Source organism: Physeter macrocephalus, chromosome 13 (genome assembly GCF_002837175.3).
Source record: "Physeter macrocephalus isolate SW-GA chromosome 13, ASM283717v5, whole genome shotgun sequence".
Lineage (NCBI taxonomy): Eukaryota > Metazoa > Chordata > Mammalia > Artiodactyla > Physeteridae > Physeter > Physeter macrocephalus.
The window spans coordinates 11,144,264-11,163,233 of NC_041226.1; the positions used below are offsets into that span (position 1 = coordinate 11,144,264).

General features: G+C 43.3%; 1 protein-coding gene across 12 annotated transcripts in view; it reads right to left on the minus strand.

Moving 5' to 3' along the window:
- The window catches only part of LOC114487463 (uncharacterized), a 512,374-nt gene that overhangs the window by 9,651 nt on the left and 483,753 nt on the right, over positions 1–18,970 (minus strand). For 6 of the 12 annotated variants that reach the window (XR_003682563.2, XR_008618989.1, XR_008618990.1 and 3 more), the window contains one exon: positions 12,412–12,471. The exons of 5 other annotated variants lie outside the window; for them this stretch is intronic. The gene's annotated coding sequence lies outside the window, so the exon portion shown is untranslated. Of the gene's footprint in view, positions 1–12,411; positions 12,472–16,588; positions 16,708–18,970 lie in introns of those variants that run through there. One more of the 12 variants, XR_008618995.1, reaches the window with a different exon arrangement.

Genomic DNA, 18,970 nt, shown 5'->3' on the forward strand with positions numbered 1-18,970 from the left:
TTCTGACTTACTTCACTCTGTATGACAGACTCTAGGTCCATCTACCTCACTACAAATAACTCAATTTCGTTTCTTTTTATGGCTGAGTAATATTCCATTGTATATATGTGCCACATCTTCTTTATCCATTCCTCTGTTGCATTGTTTTCTTAAAGAAGGGTGAGTAGTTCTGGGATATGGCTGGTGGATTTTAACCCATGCAATCACTGTTTTCAGTGGGAAGAACTCACAAAGTCCTTCTCTGAGACGCTGAAGGTGACCAGTATTAATGTCAGTTTCAACTGGATGACCTCTGTGAAGAGGCCTTTCTGGAATGGATGTGTATCATGCCACCAAGATGTGGAGTAACCAGTTTCAGAGGAGAACATATCCTGAATCAGTTTCTGGACATTTTTCAGGGGTGTTGTACACAATTCTAAAGGGAATTGTGTACTGAACTTAGTGGCTCTGACCTTCTCCAACTTCCTAGAATTGAGGGAATTTCTCCACTTAAATCATCTGGCATCCACAAAATGGGGAGTCTTGATGAAACTGGTGGAGATACTGGCTTTAAATGACTGAACTAAAGTGTCACTTTCAAAAGTGAATGTTTGAAATCCATATGGCATTCGTAGCTGTTCATGTCTCTGCTGAAAATGAGAGTTAAAACAGGATCACATTTGCAGACCAACAGGGGGCAGATGGGAGCCAGCTGCCAGGGGAGAGGCAACCTGTCTGCCAGTTGGAGTGGCGGGAGGAGGCAGCCAGCCCTGCCGTAGATTCTGTTCTAGGCAATCTGACAGACCATGCCAGCGAGGTGCCACCACGCCTCACTGCATCGCACAGACCATCAGGGTAAACCAGAAACTCTATCAGGAGAGGGACCACACTCTCCCAGGAAGACTGAAGGAACACACAGGAACACACAGCATCCTTCCTCCCTGGGTCCCTACTGCTGTGGGGAAGACAGAGTGACGTGGGGAGCTTATTCCAGAAGCTACATCTGAAACGGTGTCAGGGGCATTGCTATGAAGCCTTATTGAGGCTGTCGAGTATCCACGTATAGTCTTAGAAGGGTAAGGTCGGGGAGGCTTTTAGGTACAGACCAAGCTGCCTGGCTTAGAACCTTCTGTAAGGAGGGCCCTAAACTTTGCAGAACACACCAACAAGCCACGGGCCCCCTTGTGCTAAATATTCTCCTACTCTCGATTGCACGGCCATGCAAAGACCTAGAAGTCACTACCAAACCGTAACAGGAAGGTCCAAGAACATTCAATATTATTCTTCCTCTTTCCTCTCCAGCCCTAATCCTAGCCTGAAGATGATTTTTCTGTTCCTTGAAGGAGTGAAAAGCATTAAACCAGGAAGCCTCTGCCTGCTACACCTTACATATTTCACTCTTGCACAAGTCAAACCTTTGAGTGTCTGTAGCTAGTGAGGTAGGTCTGGGGGCCTGGACCTTTACTAAAAGATCAGACTTAGGGGTGTGTGTGACAAGCCACATAGCAATCCTGGAAACTCTGGGTATGGAAGGAACCTTGAGAAATGAGAGCAGAACAACTTGACCCTTGTGTCCACGTGTGCTCACTGGGACCTTTAGAGCCCCCGTGACTCCTTGGACAAGACTGCCAGAGAGCAGCCCGTGGCCAGGACTGAGGGATGTGAGGAGGTGGCCCAGAAGGCATGTGTGTCCTAGAGCAGCACAGATGCCGGGCAGGGAGGCACCTCGTGGATGGTTTTAACCAAGCAGAACAGGCTGTGCCCTGAAGGCCTAGGAAGGTTCCTCCTTGAATTGGGTGGGGAAACATGAAACACAGGTGAGCTGTACTCTACGAAGTCAAATGTGGTTTTATTGCACTCACTGATTACCAGTGTGATTCATTTGTCTCAGCCACTGGATATCTGTGTCCACAAAATGGAGGGCATCCGGCCAAGTGTGGGAATGTTCTGATGAAGTTTGGAATTTGTGTGCAACATTTTCCATGCTCGGCTGAATTGCTGGTAGAAAGCAAGATGCTGCCTCTTGAAAAACACCCCAGAAAGAAGCACAGGATACATTTTCCCGGGATTGCTAGTGACTAAGCAGTTTACCTTGCCTAGTATCATGGCTGGAAAGATAAAGAGATGACGTTGCATAAGTTGTATAAGTTGTATCAGCACCTTGCTTTTGAATTGCTTTTTTATTTTAAGTCTTCCAGAGCCTCTTTTTCTACCTTCTTATTGTGCATTTACAGCTTCCTAGTGAGAAGGCAAGACTGGTATTACATAACTTCCAATGGAGGGAAGTCATACATAAATAGATTAGAGGTCTTGCTTTAGGATCCCATTACTCCAGCTTATCTGTATATCAGAGAATCCTGGCCGGAAACTGGGATAATTTTAAATAAAGAGAATTATTACAAAGGCATGGGCAAGGATTAGGGAAATCCCTGGGGGGTACTACAAGAGGCTGGGGCTGGGAAAGGCAATTGCTCTTACCATCCCCAGTCATGAAGGGGCAAGTAGAGGTAGAAAAGACCCAAGAGGACCCTGACAGGAGGGTGAACTCAGTCAAGGGATGCAGCCTGCCCAGAGCAAGCCTATATGGCGGAACCCGGGGTAATAAATACCCAACCCGTCTCTTCCCCACACCCCCTCTGGCCCCTGCTTATGTCCTGACCCTTCTCCCCAACCACTGACCAAACCCACCTGAAAGCCAGACGGCAAGGAAGCCTATTAGTGGAATCCAAAGAGTGGCGCCTCCAGGGAGCAATTCTGGGAAGAGAGGCTCTACAAAAGATGGTCTATAGAGTCAGCCTCAGAGAAAGCCAAGGCTTCTGGTTGCTAGTTCCAAGAACCCTCAATGCCTCATCTTTCACTGTCATTTCCCAGATAAGTAAGGACAGGCATATTATCACCAGGGTTATAACCACCCTTGCTGGTGACTGACTGCATTCCTAGATGTAAACCTGACAAGCGTGGGCTTTTGCTTTCAATTCAATGCAATTCAGAAAGTGTACCTGTGTCCTGTAGTGAGCTACACACCGGGTACATTCTTATGAGAGATGCATCAATTAATACAACGCTGCCCTTTCTTACTGTTCTGCAAAGCACTTTTTATGTCTGGCCTCATCCCTAACACACACACACACACACACACACACACACACACACACACACACACTCAACAGTTCACATAGGAGGATGAGAATGAAGCACAGCTTGTGTTTCTGGCTCAGATGCCGCTAAGTTAATTTTAGTTGGAAAACTCCTTGACAGACTTCCAGGAAAATACCACCCTGAACAGCAGAGCTCTTGCTAACATCTGCCTGGTGTTTGCTCAGTGACACCAATGCCTATCTCTAAGTCTAGATCCTCAAACTGCCTCTGAAATTAGTCACCTTGATGAGACTCATGATGACATAAAAGCAGCTGTTACTGAAAGGAACTGCTACATGCTTGGTGGTGATGGTAGTTGGGGAACAAGTAAATGGAAGTATGGATGGATGGCTGGATGACTGAATGGCTGGCTGGCTGGATGAATGGCCAGATGGATGGGTGGGTGGGTGAATGGATGGTGTCAGCTGGAAGATGGAAGAATTAATGAGGCGGGGATCTACCTAACTCTCCCCTCACTATTCTTGGTGACAATAAACCTGAGATCCCTCTAAATCCTGAGGCAAAGTAGTCTCTGCCTGAAACCACTGCATTCAGAGCTGGAATATATTGTAGAATATATTTTAGAGAGATAGAGAGACAGATGATGGATAGATATATAGATAGATAATAGATAGATGATAGATAGGTGATAGACAGATAGATGATAGATTAGATAGATAGATAGATAGATAGATAGGTAGATAGATAGGTAGACAGACAGACAAAGCCTGAATTAAGAACTCTGGAGTCCGAGTCTTGGATTTGAATTGTGAGCCACCCTCTCCCACTAGCTGTGGAACTTCTCGGTGCCTCTGCAAGGAGCTGCCCCTCCCTCTGCTTCTCTGCCTATGACACAGGGATGCAGTGGCCGTGACAACTGCCTTAGGGCATCACAGGGGTGAAGATCACCCCATAACCCCCAAGTCATACCCCTCTATGAAAATCAACTTTTTCACTGGAGATTGAAACTACTTTTGGCCTAATTCTCTCAGGAAAAAATATTGAAGTAGGAATTAAACTCAACTATCTATGACCAGATTTGTTAGAAAATAAAATAACATTTAAAATTAATTGTATCATTTACAATAGAAAGATTATGAATGATGCAACCCTGAGGGAGGGGAAAGGGCCTGCGTGCCCTGGAATCCTGAGGAGACGGAACACAGGGCAGAGGAGGAGGAAGACGCGGGAAGGAGAGCAGCGGGGAAGTTGATAGCGCCTCTTCTCGGTGGTGATCACTGATTTCAGTAGCATTTTGGCCCAAGCGCACTATCCACTGATAGAAACAGCAGAATCATCTGTGCCAAGTGATCTGAGGAATTCTAAGAGTGTGCACCTGCTCACGCCACCCTGGCCCCAAAGATCTTTGAGCTCAGGGCTGCCTTCCAGGACCCCTGAGGCTAGACATGTTATGGTCACAGCTCCTACGCCCACCGCCCTCCCTGCCCCGGGCTGGTCCTGCCTCTCCTGGCCCGTAGAGAGCCCCTTCCATTTGTCCGGGTGACTATACCTATTAGGCAGCTCTTCTCTGGACTGCTTGGAGGCGGCCTGGAAGCAGACCCTCCTGACCCGGTCTCCCCCAGCCTCCTGCCCTTCCTTGTGAAACATCAACGCAGGATGATTTGTGTGAAGCATAGCTGAGGACATGTTGGGCTGCCCTTCTCACTAAAACCTGGTGGCAAATTCACTTGCCAGGTTTGCTTCAGGAAATGAACTGGGATGGCAGGGTGGTGAGAAGCGAGAGAAGCTGGGGAGAGGCACCCAGGCTGTACAGGGAGAGGCAGAGTAAGGAAAGCCATGGAAAGGGGTGAGAGGAGGCAGCAGGCTGGCCAGGGCCCTGGGAACACCTCTCCCCTCGACTCCAAGGAGAAAATGGTCTCATCCAGCTCCGGCAGACTCTGGCTAAGCACCGGAAGCCCGCCGCCAATATCTGCTGAACTGACTTGGACTGAACTGACCTGCACCGTCATTCCAGGCACCACACCGGGAATTACTTCAGGTTAGTTATGTTTTGTTTTGTAATGTTTTAGGAAACAAGCTATATGCAGCCTGAGAACATACCGGTTTCTTTGCTTTCTGCTCTGAAGCCCAGAGATGTCACCCCAGATCTGGAAGTCTGACATCACAGGACCGGCTGGCTCTCTCTGGCACTGGAGCAGGTTTTTCTAAAGCAGGGTCATTTGCTGCCAGCTTGGGGTCTGGGCATGGACACCAGGCCTTGGGAATGTGACTAATAACCAGCAGACAGTCTGCTTGTCAGGTGACTCTCTACTCATCTTGGGGTGAAGCTGAGGAGGGAGGTGTGAGCGCAACCGGGGGAAGGGGGTGTGAGTGGGCCTGGGGCTCTTCCATGTGACGCTGCCCGCCTGCCATCTGCTCTCAGAGCCCTGAGCTGCGCCAGCCACGGGGCGCTGGGACCCCGCGCTAGGTCACAGGAGCGGCGCTGTCTAGGTTATCTCCACCCCCCTCACCACCGCCACTTATCCTGACCCGCTTTTCTGGACTCAGCTGGGAGGGGTGCAGAGTGTCAGAGAGACTCTGGGCTCACACCCCCACTGGAACTTCTGGGTGCTTTCAGACCGTCCTGAGAGGCAGACGGCCCCGGAGCCCCTGCCCCTTCCTCCACCTCAAGCCTTCTTTAGCAAAGTTTTCTAGATCAGTGATGCTCAAACTCTCCTCAGTGCATCAGCAGCCTCAGCATCACCTGAGAGCCTGACAGAAATATAGGAGCTCAGACCCCATCCAGATCCACTAAACCAGAATGTGCATTTTACAGGATCCCAAGTGATTCATATGCTTGTTACACTGGAGAAGCATCAACTGCAGACGATCTCCTGAAATAAACAGGACAAGTCCCGGTCACAGGATTTGAAGGAGACCAGGAATAGAAACCCACCCCGAGCCTTTCTCAAATTTTCTTTCTCACTCCTGTTGAAGTGTCACAGTTCATCCTTTTAGACCTTCATCTTTTGTCTAAGCTGTGCCATTTTTATTAAAATTCAAACACTGCCTGGAAGAGGATGGGTCCCTTACTTCTTAGTCAAAATATTAAGAAAATTTTAATGGGCTTGTGTTATGTGCCCCACATAGCACAGGATGCTAGGGGTGAATGAGTTTAGTGCAAATGAAACTTTTCCTCAGAGACAAGAGAGCTGGGCATTCAGAGGACAGCAGGCTTCTCTCTGGCAGGAAGAATTATTCAAGGGACAGAAGAAAGCGCTCTCCTAAGACCAGCCTACCCTTCTGCTCTGTCTTCACGTGACCCAACTTGCCTCTAGGAGCTCATCGAGTCCTTGAGTTGATGCTTCCATTTCCATTCAGAGCCATCCTTTGTCATTTCAACTTAATGGAAAAACCCAATGGCATTTTGAAGACAAAATGTCCAGGTGCATATTTATTTTTAGAAGGAAATGGACCACAACACATCCATCCTGCAAAAAAGAAGCAAGACACAGCTCTGTGTCCTGAAGCAGAGAGCGGTACCTCAAGGGTGGAAAGACTGAACTTGCTGATGAATGGGCAGCTCCCCCTCTTACAGATTCTCTCCCAGGAACCGCACAGTATCCACTGAGTTTCCAGGAAGTGCAGAGTTAGTGCCAATACCAAAGGCACTGGAGGGAAGAGTAAAAGCTCTCCTCGAGCTTTCTGACTTGGTTTGGGTAACTGTGAACAATTAGCAATTATTTCAATTTCTAGAACACATGGGATACATGATGATTTGTTTGCATTTTCTTTTTATTTCATCAGTCACTGAACAAGGTCATCTTTTACGAGGTGGAATTGTCTCTTTGACCTAATTACAGCAATAATCACAGTCACCAAGTGCTTGCTCTGTGCCAGGTGCTATTATAAGTGCTTTACAAGTTGAGAGTCAAGTTTTCTATGGCTCACTCACATTGCTGTGTGTCCTGCCAGCAGAGACACTGACTGCCTTTGTCCTGGATGATCTTTTTCAAGATGTTTTTCTAGAAAAACAGCTTTGGGGATAAAGAACATAGATAAGTGTCTCCCTCCAGAGCAAGGAGCAGACTTACTGTCCGATATGATAAACATTGTGTCCCTTCCTGAAGCAAAGGACAAGCATGCTGCTGCCCATCCTGAAGGATTCAGGCTCCCTAAGCTCAGAGTTCTGCAACACAGCCACTGTGTGCATGCAGGTGTCGCCTGGCCCTCTTTGTGTCACCCTGTGGGAACTGGGGCACAAGAGAATTTGCTACTCTGGCTACTACTTTTGCTGCAAGTCAGAAAGTCCCTTGTCTCTGACCCAAGAGTCTCATGTCTTCTGCTAGCATCCATGAAACTAACTGTGGCAGGATAACTCATTAGATTGTGAGCAGAGTAGAATCTCAGACGCTTCCCCGTTTTTGACAGAAGTAATATCTCATTTAATCCTCTGAACAACTTTGGGAGGGTACTATTATTTCCACCATTTTATAAATAAGGAAACTAACTTAGTGTATATTCTCCTAGGTCATACATAATCATAGTTGTTATCACTAAACTATACTGACATGTTCAGTCCCAAGACTGAAATTCCTGACTGAGAGAGACTTTACTTTCCAGGAACTGTTGTCTTTCTATACCTTCTTTTTTTTTTTTGCGGTATGCGGGCCCCTCACTGCTGTGGCCTCTCCCGTTGCGGAGCACAGGCTCTGGACGCACAGGCCCAGCGGCCATGGCTCACGGGCCCAGCTGCCCCGTGGCATGTGGGATCCTCCCGGACAGGGGCACGAACCTGTGTCCCCTGCATCGGCAGGCGGACTCTCAACCACTGCGCCACCAGGGAAGCCCTATACCTTCTTTTTAAATACTGCAAACACTGTTGAGAATTATACTGTTAACTTCTGCCCCTAACAATGTATATGAATTAGACACAGTCTCAGAAGTAGAATGCTAAAGGGAGCAGAGGGACATGGAGAAGAGATGGAAGACGTACTTTTGCTTCCCTCCCCATTTTTGACTAGGGCTGGCCCAGTAAATGCCCAATTCTCCCCATCACAGAGAGAATAAAGAGCAGCAGAATTCCATACACATGGTTCCCCTGCAGGTTTACAGGGATCAGTGCATGTCTGAGGAGGGAAAACATCTACTTCTCTCCTAGGGCTGCTCTGCTCTTGGCCATTCCACTGGCATGTTTCATGAATGATGACCTGTCACTCTATCTGTGACTCCTAGTGGCCACAATCCTCTGAGGTGCTGGCATAAATGGGGATCTGCCGGGAAGACATAAAATTGGCCACTACTATTTTTGTCTGAAATAGACTGGATAGTTCAATGCTCGCCTAAGACTCAGTACAGGGGCACGTCTACACAGATGTAGGTAGGCAAGGCATAATGGGGGGCTTAAATATATACTATGTCTCTCATTTTCATAATCATAGGGCTGAAGGTGAAGGGGGTGTGAGGCCTACATTCACTTACTCATTTGATGAGCATTTACAAATTCCTTGGTATGGAGTTCAACAGGGCATCCAGAGATGAATGAAATATAGGCATTTATCCCACCTAAAAGTTTACAATTTAATCCAAAACTAACACAAATAAACAATAAAACATTGCAGACTAGGGAATAGATCACATAAAAGTAGACAAATCAAGCCCTGTCAGAACCCAGATCAGGGAGTAGTTGCACCAGGCTGGCGAGCAAGATCTGGGTCTTTCTTAGAGGATGGATAGGGTTTTCATAGACAAGGATGAAGAGGCAGAGGGTTCTATGTTGAGGAGACAATTTAGGCAAGTGATGGGGACCTGATCGTGGACGGAAAGCAAGTAGCCCAAATTGGCCAGAGCATAAAGTACAGAAAACTAATTAGGGAGAGATGAGGCTGGAAAGAAGGTTGGGGTCAGATGGAGAACTGTGAATGCCAGCTGGAGGATTCAAAGCTTTATTCCAGGGGGATCCAGAAACCATTGACCATAGGTTGGCCAGGGATGGAACATAATCAGATGTTACAGAAACTTAAGGCACATATGTAGCAAAGATTCTCATCTATAAAACCAAATCTTAGGGAGAGACTTCAGGTCAGACATCAACAAAACAAAGAATTATTATTCGCTAAACAGAAAGAGAGGAGTTACTCTTTTGAGGTGGGGGTGACGGTGACTTCAGTTTTGGGGGTCATTCACTCAGAATTTACCCATTCCCTTAGTGTTCGGTTTCAAACAACACTAACCATAATCTGTTATATTCTTATGTGGTTTTTTTGGCTCCTTCACAGAAGAATTAATAGCTCTTCAATTAACTACCATGTAACATTCTGCCAGGCACAAGATAGGTGCTCAATACATATTTTAATAAATTACATTGGATGAAACATAAAAATAAATTATATCTCCAGTAAGTCAAGACCAGATGCATCTAATGTCTGCAACAGGTGTAAAAAGTTAGCAAAAACATTCACTCTGTTTCTGGTTGAATGTCTCTATCCAGAGCTAATTATTTGAATAGTCTGCTGATAAATGCAAATATATTTTTTTCTGGCAAATATATGTGGCTTTTAAAATTACTGCATTTAATACCAGAAAACCAAGCTTACTTAACACTTCCATGTGCCTGAGACTTCAATGCCAGACATATGACCTATTTAAACAAACAATAATTAACCTAGTCACACAAACTGTAGTAAATAGAACTGAATTTAAACAATCTGATTTTTTTCTCCCTGCTGTTACACATCTTAGTTTCCATTTTTCTTTATCAAGAGCACCTGTCTATATGTGTGTACACAGACCTCCAGAAATAGATATGCAGTATGATTGTAAAGAACCCAAGGAAGCTGTTAAATCATAAACAAGACTGTGAATCTATAGAATTCATCCTATTGATTAACTCAGAATCATCAAGAGTTGCATGCCTTTGAATGCTGAAACTTGTGTCAGTAAAATAGTGAAACTGTTCAGCTGTTGCAGACAGGTAGAAAATGTGATTCCTAAAGTAGTGTCTGTTGAAATTTTAAATAGTTTAATGAACTTAAAAGAGAGCAAAGATTCATTCTCATGAGGATTAAAGTTATCCTATCTACTGTGGAGATTTAATTAATGACCTATTTGATTGCCCCAAACTTTTAAAATTGATGTTTTCACCACTGTTTCCAGTGCCTGCTGACCTTGTCACCTGCAGCAGGCAGACTCCCGAGGGTGCACCACCCGACAGCCTGCCCCAACAAGCCAGGCCCCACCCAAGGGCTGACAGCAAGGCTAGTAAAGACTGGGAAAGAACAGACGTGTCTAAACACCTTGTGGTGTAGTTTGGAGGGTGGCGAAATCTCTGAATAGGCTGTGCTTTACTTTGTGGGTGAACATTCCCGACAGGCACATAGAGGAAGGGGAAAAGTCAAGCCCCCTAAATAATAATTGGCCAGAATCCTCCTTGTACCAGCAGGGTGAGAGTCAGGATGGTCAGCAGATGGGCTTTCGAGCCAGAAAAATCTGGGTGTGCTTACCACTGGTGTGCCTGTGAATAAGGAATCCCACATCCCTGCATCTCAATTTGCCATCTGTGAAATGGGGAGAATGCAGAAGCATATGGGAAGGGTCTTGTTCTGGGGTACAAACACCTTCAGATCTCCATGTTAAAGCATTACAGAGAACACAGCTTGGATGTGGATATTTATAGCGGCAGAAAGTCATTGCCATAACCTGAATTATGATGGAAGAATTTCACCTGATTAATGCAGAGGGTCTGCAGCTTGGTTTTCTCCATTAACTATTTGCTGAGCACCACCCCTCTATTTGCTGCCTTCTGAAAATATTTAACGGAAGGAGACAAAGGGAAGATTGGGAAAGGAGAGAAAACTGTGGGAAGGAAAGGTACAAACTGTAAAAACCTGCTTGTCTTCCTGCATAAGCTTCATTTACTCTTCTTCCAAAGAATGCAGGTACATCAGTTATGTGGATTAGAAATGTCCTAAACAGGCATGTACAGTAATTTGAACGTTTTATATTAACACGTATTCATGCAGTTCTTTACAGATGAATTGACAGATCCTTTAAAATCTAGATGAGTAAAGCTTAATGCTTTTTTTTGAAGTAGCTATCATTTGGATAGATCTATGCTTAAGTGAAAAAGGACTTTTTCAATAATGTTCATTCCATCATTTCAACATTTTAATTGTATATTTCTTTTATATTTCCTAGAATAAATGAATTTATCAATAAAATGTATTCAATCAAAGAGTACTCTTCACCTGAACACAACATAAGAATTTTGATAAACCACCATATATTTGGGGTATATTAAATGAAGAGATGCACAAGAGAACTTTTAGAAGTCTGATCTCCTCTATAATTGGATTTGATAGAACTGCTTTCCTTGAGCAGCTCAATAAACAGAACCACTCCCTGCTGGTGTGTACAGCGTGTGTGTGTGTGTGTGTGTGTGTGTGCTGTGAGGAGAGGAGGGCTTCTCCAGAGCAAGAAATGAAAAGACACTGCTTTAGCAGAGTCAGCAAAACAACAGAGCCCCAGGCAGTCATGCACTGATCCCTGGCAGTCAGAAGCTGAATGAGGACCAACTTTAAATACCACTTTTAATATCACTGAACTGTACCACTAAAAATGGTTGACATGGTAAATTTTATGTTATGTATCTTTAACCACAATAAAAAAATTGAAAAGAAAAAGAAAACAGGCCTCACACAGTTATGTGGTTGGAAAAGGGCGAAGTATTTTAATACCTTTTCAGGTAACTATGGATATCCAGTCCACTGAACCAAAACTCAACAAGTGGTTTCTTAAAAGTCAGCTGCAAATGTAGAATCTGAAAGCTTGTCAGTAAAGTTTTGGTATCCTGAGCAATCTTAAATTGCTCACAAAGGACAGAATAAAGCTGTGTTCTCCAAGATGGTACCACTAGCCACGTATGTATGGCTTTTGAGCACTTGAAACGTGGCTTAGGGAGACTGAAGAATTTAAATTTTATTTTAATTTATTTAAATTTGACTTTAAAAAACTTAAACTTGATTCAGTTATTGGAAGAATTGTCAGTATGTTTGGACCAACTTGGATATGATCGCCTATTCTTTCAACTGGAACTGTTGTGAAACCTAAATACCGATCAAGGTACTTGCAGTGAAAATGTAGTGCTCCGATTGAGATGTGCTCTAACTATAAAATGCACACTGAATTTTAAAGACTTAAAAGAATAAAAAATATCTCATTAATAATTTTTAAAGTTGAGTATATTTCATATTGAGTATATGTTAAAATAATAATACTTGGGACACACTGAGTTAAATAAAATATATTATTCAAATTGAAGAAAAAAATCTCTGTAAAGGAACAGCTGAAGCATACCTGATTCAGGTCATTCTTAATTGAAGTAAGGTATCACCCCAGAGGTCTCTAGTTTGTATTCTGCCCAGAAAAAGAAAGGAATGAGAGTTGTTTCCATTGGAAAAATGAATCAATAGAGGATGCATAGATAATTGGGTATAGGTGTCTACATCTCAAGAAATACACTAGCTGTGATCACTCCACAGAAGTGTGAGGGGTAGTAATAATAGCACTGAAAGGAAGATGTTCATTTTCAAAGTACTCTGCATATGTTAACACATTTTGCATTGTTACAATATTATAATACAGAACCACAGTCTGCATTTTATGGATGAGAAATATTAATCAAAGTAATAAAAGAGCCCCTGCCATACATATATATATAATATACACATATATATGTATATATAATGTATGTATATACGTGTATGTGTGTATTGACAATATATATATATCTATAGATAGATAGATTGTCAGCGCCTCAATGAAAGCTCAGAAGTTTCTCCTTCTGGTTTCTTGTTTGTTTGTTTGTTAAATCTATTTAAGTATGGTTTTGCTAATAATTTGGCAATTATTAGGTAAATCTGAACAATCTGGATAGTCAAACTGATTTTTTACATCACACCAAACATTCTAGAGCCTGAGTGATCTGCATTTCTGCCGACATTTATTTTAAAAAAATTGGAGTTTCTAGATGTTTATTTACTTAATCCAGTGTGGACAGAAATCTTTGTGCATGTTTATAAGGCTGTTTTCATGAAAGCTGCTGTTTCCAATGGAGCCACACGCAGCCAAAGCCAAATGATCAAATTACTCACACGGAAATCATAAATAAAATCCATAGATGATTTGCAAACCTCATTTCAGCCAATGGTTTTAGTTCTTTTCCTTAGCAGATCTCTCCTGAAAGCTGCTAACAGGCTGATTGGAATTTCATATCCTCTCCACTCTCTGGTGGAAGAGCTAATTAGCGATGAAAGTGGCTAAAGCACAGTGCACAGGAGGAGGAGGAGGAGGAGAAGCAAGAGAAGCAAGGCACTGAAAACCCTCCAGCTTCAAAATCACACCCTGAATAATCAGCAATTGACAGAAACTCCTCACACAGTGCTTTCTCCACACTCTCAAGCAAACGGTGCCAAGACTGTGAAACCTCGGTGTTACGCATTCACTTGTTCTGAAATTGCTCGACAGACTATATGAGGTTAGATCAAAGCCTGATTTGCCATCACAGCCAGTCAGATTCCCCTGGTAGTATTAGCTATCTTTAAAACAAGTTTCCATGGCAACTAGTTTAAAAACATATTTGACTGTAGAGGCTCTTCCGTTATGAGTGCCAGAAAAACCCAAGTGACCTTTTCTTTTCAGAGCTCTTTTCCACCAGGAGAGCGAGTCTGAGGCCAGCGAGGGTGAGGGGAAGGGCCCCTTCAGTGGAGCATCCAGGGGCCTGGGTCCACACCCTTCCAGGTTGAGGGGACGATAGGTGGTTGGATTTGCCGGGGTCACTGCTTCTTTCCGTGAGACAAACCTCCTCCTGTGCTCCTCTTCCTGAGCTCCTCTGAACCCAGCTCTGCTGCTGGACGTTCTTCCTCCAGGTCCCCTCTAATTTTTCTCCAGCTCTGCTCTAGATGCTAAGGCTAGTCAGAATATGATTGTTGCAGAAGTGAGAGACAAAACCCTGTTTGCTCTATGAAAAAAAAAAAAGAGGAATGAATACTCAGGTCTCCTTTATTTCAGAACTATCTGGCCTTTCCATCACTGCCATGTCAGCTTGGGTTGAGGCTTAGTCCAGGGACCCTGGCATGCCTGAATTCTTAACCTTTTATTAGGAGAAATCATGAATTTTCTGTAGAGTCGGCTGTTAGGACCAGACCAACAGTGACCCTCTCTCAGGGCCAAGGTGAGACATTAATGGTTCTTAGCTAGTTCTTCACCTCCAAAAAACTCAGTTATTTTCCAAGGTATTTTCTGTAATCTCCCCTAGATGTATATCTAAGTATCACTAATTCTTGTTTTCTTATCTTGGGGTGAAAAACAGCCTGTAAACTTTGGACCAGAGCTAGGTCTCTATGTAGATTGCACTGATAAATGGGGTCTACAATGTGAGGATTTGGCTGCAGCAATAGGGACCACCAATCCCAAGGTATCATCTCCCGTACCCCCGAGATGCTACAAATTCCCACGCCTTCAATTCGAGACTTTATCTTCTAAATGAGATATATTTCTGCAAGCATCAAATCCTTTTTGAATTAAGGCAAGATAGGTATGAAACAATCAATGGACACAATACTCGAGAGAGTCCAAAAATCAGATTTGGGCCCCAAGATTTTGGAGCAAGAGTATTTCACTGAAAGGGCAGTAGGAGACTTCCCTGGAACACGTCCAGGTTGAGTCCTTGCACTGCAGGATACCTCAGAAGGGACTCTCCAGGACAGTCTTCTGGAAGGTAGAAATATGATCTCGCAGTCTGCCCAGGACCAGGCTTGTTCTGGGTTCTGAGTGCACTGTTCTCTGATTTAGGCCACATCAATATGTGGCTGGTGTCCATTTCAGCTATCTTCATGAGGCATATTGATCACCATCTCAGATCACTCATTCAGCAATCTTCATTGATCATTAAATGGCTGGAATTAATAGATTAGCCAGTGGAAAGGCTAGTCATTTAATGTGCATAAGCAGAGACAGTGAGTCTTTGGGGAGCCTAAGACTTTTATCTACCACTGTGTGGTGCCTCGGGACTCTCAGGGAGTATTTTTATGTGAGAGTGTGTATACTTCAGTGTTCATATACATAAAAACTGAAATGCAGGGTACCCAGGACACTTGCATTAATTTGAACATCAATCTGGAAATTGTGGCTCAGAAGGAGCCCCAGTGAAACCTATTTTTGGATTACCTATGAAGACTTGATTAATTGTATAAGCAACATTTCAGGGAGAATGTGTAAAATGCTTATGAGAGGAAAATAGTTTTAAGTAACTTCAAGATTCCAATTTCAAATGATTGATATACCAATTAAAAAGCCTTTTTTTTTTTTTTTTTTTTGGTTTTCCCAAATAAACTATTCTTATCTATTTATCAAAACAAGTCTCCTAAGAACATTTACTAAACACATTTGGTTATCTGTATTCTGGTACTATGTGTCCTTGGGTAGCGGGAAACTAAGGGTTCTGCATCCGATTCCAACATGTTTTTTTCCCCACTTAACATACAATTCTATGGCTAATCACAAGTGCAGGTTGTCACCCATGTTTTCAATCGACTGACTATAGATTCGAGGTTCCAACATCCCCCTCCTTGGGTTCAGTTAATTTGCTAGAGCGACTCACAAAACTCAAAGAAACATTTTACTTACTGATTACTGGTTTATTATAAAAGGATGTAAGTCAGGAATAGCCAGATGGAAGAGATGCAGAGGGCCAGGCGTGGGGAAAGCTTCTGTGCCCTCTCCAAGCACGCCACTCTTCCCAAATTTCCACATGTTCACCAATCCAGACCCCATCCTTTGGGTTTTTATGGAGGCTTCATTACCTATTCATGATTGATTAACTCATTGACTCTTGGTGACTGATTCAACCTCCAGCATTTCTCCCCACCCAGGAGGGAGAGGGGAGAGTGGGGTGGGGACAAAAAGTTCTAACCCTCTAATCACAAGGTTGGGTTTCCTGGCAACCAGCCCCATCCTTAGGTTAGCTTAGGGGATTTCCAAAAGTCACCTCATTAACAAAAGAACTTTATCACAGGAAATTGCAAGAGTTTTAGGAGCTCTGTATCAGAAATAGGATGAAGACCAAATGTATATTATATATTATATAATATGTAATATATAACATATTACATATTATATATATTTCTATATCATAAATATAATATAAATTTATATTCTTATTATAAATCACAATATCACAGAAACCCAGCTTAAGGCTAACCTAAGTCCACTGCTTGTACAGGGAACTGTGGGCATGTGAGCTAGGCTGATGGGGAGGGCCTACCAGGAGTTCATTTGCCTGGGTTGACTCTTTGGGACTCTTCATTGGAAGGGATCCACATTGGAGCAGTGGGTGATGGGAAAGGCAGCGACTTGTGTCTTTCAGAATTTGTTTCTCTGGCAGCCTCTTGGATGTTATCTGAAGACTGAGGAGAGGGAGATGATAGAAGGTGAAGGAGTCACTCTTTGCATTACTGGTATTGGCAGTAATGACTCTATCAGACGCTGCGCTTTTGTCTCATTAGATGACTCACTAGGTGAGAAAATGGGGGGAAGGGTGAGGAGAAAAGTCTTTCTTCATGAGGCACTGGTGATTTCACATCATTGGTGGTTCTGGAGGGAAGAACAAGGTGGCGGTAGTCAGGATGTGTTCCTAGTGCACGGGACTCATATATTTGGGTGTCCCAGATATAATCATGGACAAGGGGCCATATGGGGGCTAGAAAAGGGCTTGGGAGAACAGAGGAGTGAGGACTAAGAATTCAGCCAAATCCAAATATGGCTTATTACAATTAAAGTGGCATTGTTTATGTCCATAATTGATATTGCCACAGAAAATTTGATCTATCCCTGAAAATAATAAAACTAAATTTTATTTTAAAAAAATATTTGGAAGGGGTATAATACAGTGAAAAGAGCATAGGCCTTGGATCAGAACCAAATTCAAGCTCTGACTCTGCCAAATTACTACCTGTATGACTTTGGGCAAGTTGCTCAGTGTGGCAGATGGCCGTGTGTTCACTGAAACCTGTGTTCCCTGCCATCTGAGTACACACCTTGACTATGTCTCACACCCTGTCTGCCAGCCCAGAGTGAACATGTGAGGGAGCTCTGACAAATGCACTGTAGATAGAAGTAATACATCCCGCTTCCAGGTCCTGTCCATTAGAACTTCTTGTGCCTGGGAAGCTTGCATTAATTTGAGCATCAATCTGAAATTACTATAACTCAGAAGGAGCCAGAATAAAATCTAATGTGGGGTTACCAATAAAGCCTTTATTAACTATATGAATAGTATTTCTAACAGGAAGATGCAGAGTATCCTGCAGTATCCCAAAGGCTGGTAGAGGCTGGACCCTGACTGACCACACGGAAGGCCATTCACCAGCCAGAAACGTTGGTACTGGACTCTGCAGGGGCAAGAAATTAACCCTTATTGTCTTAAACACTAAAATTGGGATTTATGTGCTACAGCAGTTAGCATCCTTTCCATTAATTAATCTACCTGAGATTCAATTACATTTCACTAATAAAAAAGGAAAGAATATTATCTAACAGAGCAGTTAGAATTAACTATAGAGGCACACAGTTAAGTGCTAAATAAAGCAGATACTATATAATCTCTTATTCAGGTTTTCCCTTCATTTCGATCCTTTTCTTATAATTGGTGAGTTAAGTTTATTAGTGGGAAATGAATCATACTGATGAAAGCAAAGCACAGCATCAGGCTTAGGTGGAAGGAAGGAGCAATTTAATGAACCTGTATGGACACTGGTTGCAAGATATGGGACCCTGGTACCATTCTAGGGGTTTTTTTTGTTTTTTTGTTTTTTTTAACATCTTTATTGGAGTATAATTGCTTTACAGTGGTGTGTTAGTTTCTGCTTTAAAACAAAGTGATATGTACCTATATCGCCATAACTTCTCCCTCCCACCCTCCCTATCCCACCCCTCTAGGTGGTCAAAAAGCACCGAGCTGATCTCCCTGTGCTATGCGGCTGCTTCCCACTAGCTAGCTATTTTACATTTGGTAGTGTATATATGTCCATGCCACTCTCTCATGTCATCCCAGCTTACCCTTCCTGTGTCCTCAAGTCCATTCTCTACATCTGCGTCTTTATTTCTCCCTTGCCCCTAGGTTCTTCAGAACCTTTTTTTTTTCTTTTCTTTTTTTTAGATTCCATATATATGTGTTAGCATACGGTATTTGTTTTTCTCTTTGACTCTTTTTGAATTATGGTTTTCTCAGGGTATAAGCCCAGTAGTGGGATTGCTGGGTCATAAGGTAGTTCTATTTTTAGTTTTTTAAGGAACCTCCATACTGTTCTTCATAGTGGCTGTATCAATTTACATTCCCACCAACAGTGCAAGAGGGTTCCTTTTTCTCCACACCCTCTCCAGCATTTATTGTTTGTAGATTTTTTGATGATGGCCAAAAAAAGTTTGAGGTGATACCTCATTGAAGTTTTGATTTGCATTTCTAATGATTAGTGATGTTGAGCATCCTTGCATGTGTTTGTTGGCCATCTGTATATCTTCTTTGGAGAAATGTCTATTTAGGTCTTCGGCCCACTGTTGGATTGGGTTGTTTGATTTTTGGATATTGAGCTGCATGAGCTGCTTGTAAATTTTGGAGATTAATCCTTTGTCAGTTGCTTCATTTGCAAATATTTTCTCCCATTCTGAGGGTTGTCTTTTCGTCATGTTTATGTTTTCCTTTGCAGTGCAAAAGCTTTTAAGTTTCATTAGGTCCCATTTGTTTATTTTTATTATTTTTTTGTGTGTGTGTGGTATGCGGGCCTCTCACTGCGGTGGCCTCACCCGTTGCGGAGCACAGGCTCCGGACGCGCAGGCTCAGCGGCCGTGGCTCACGGGC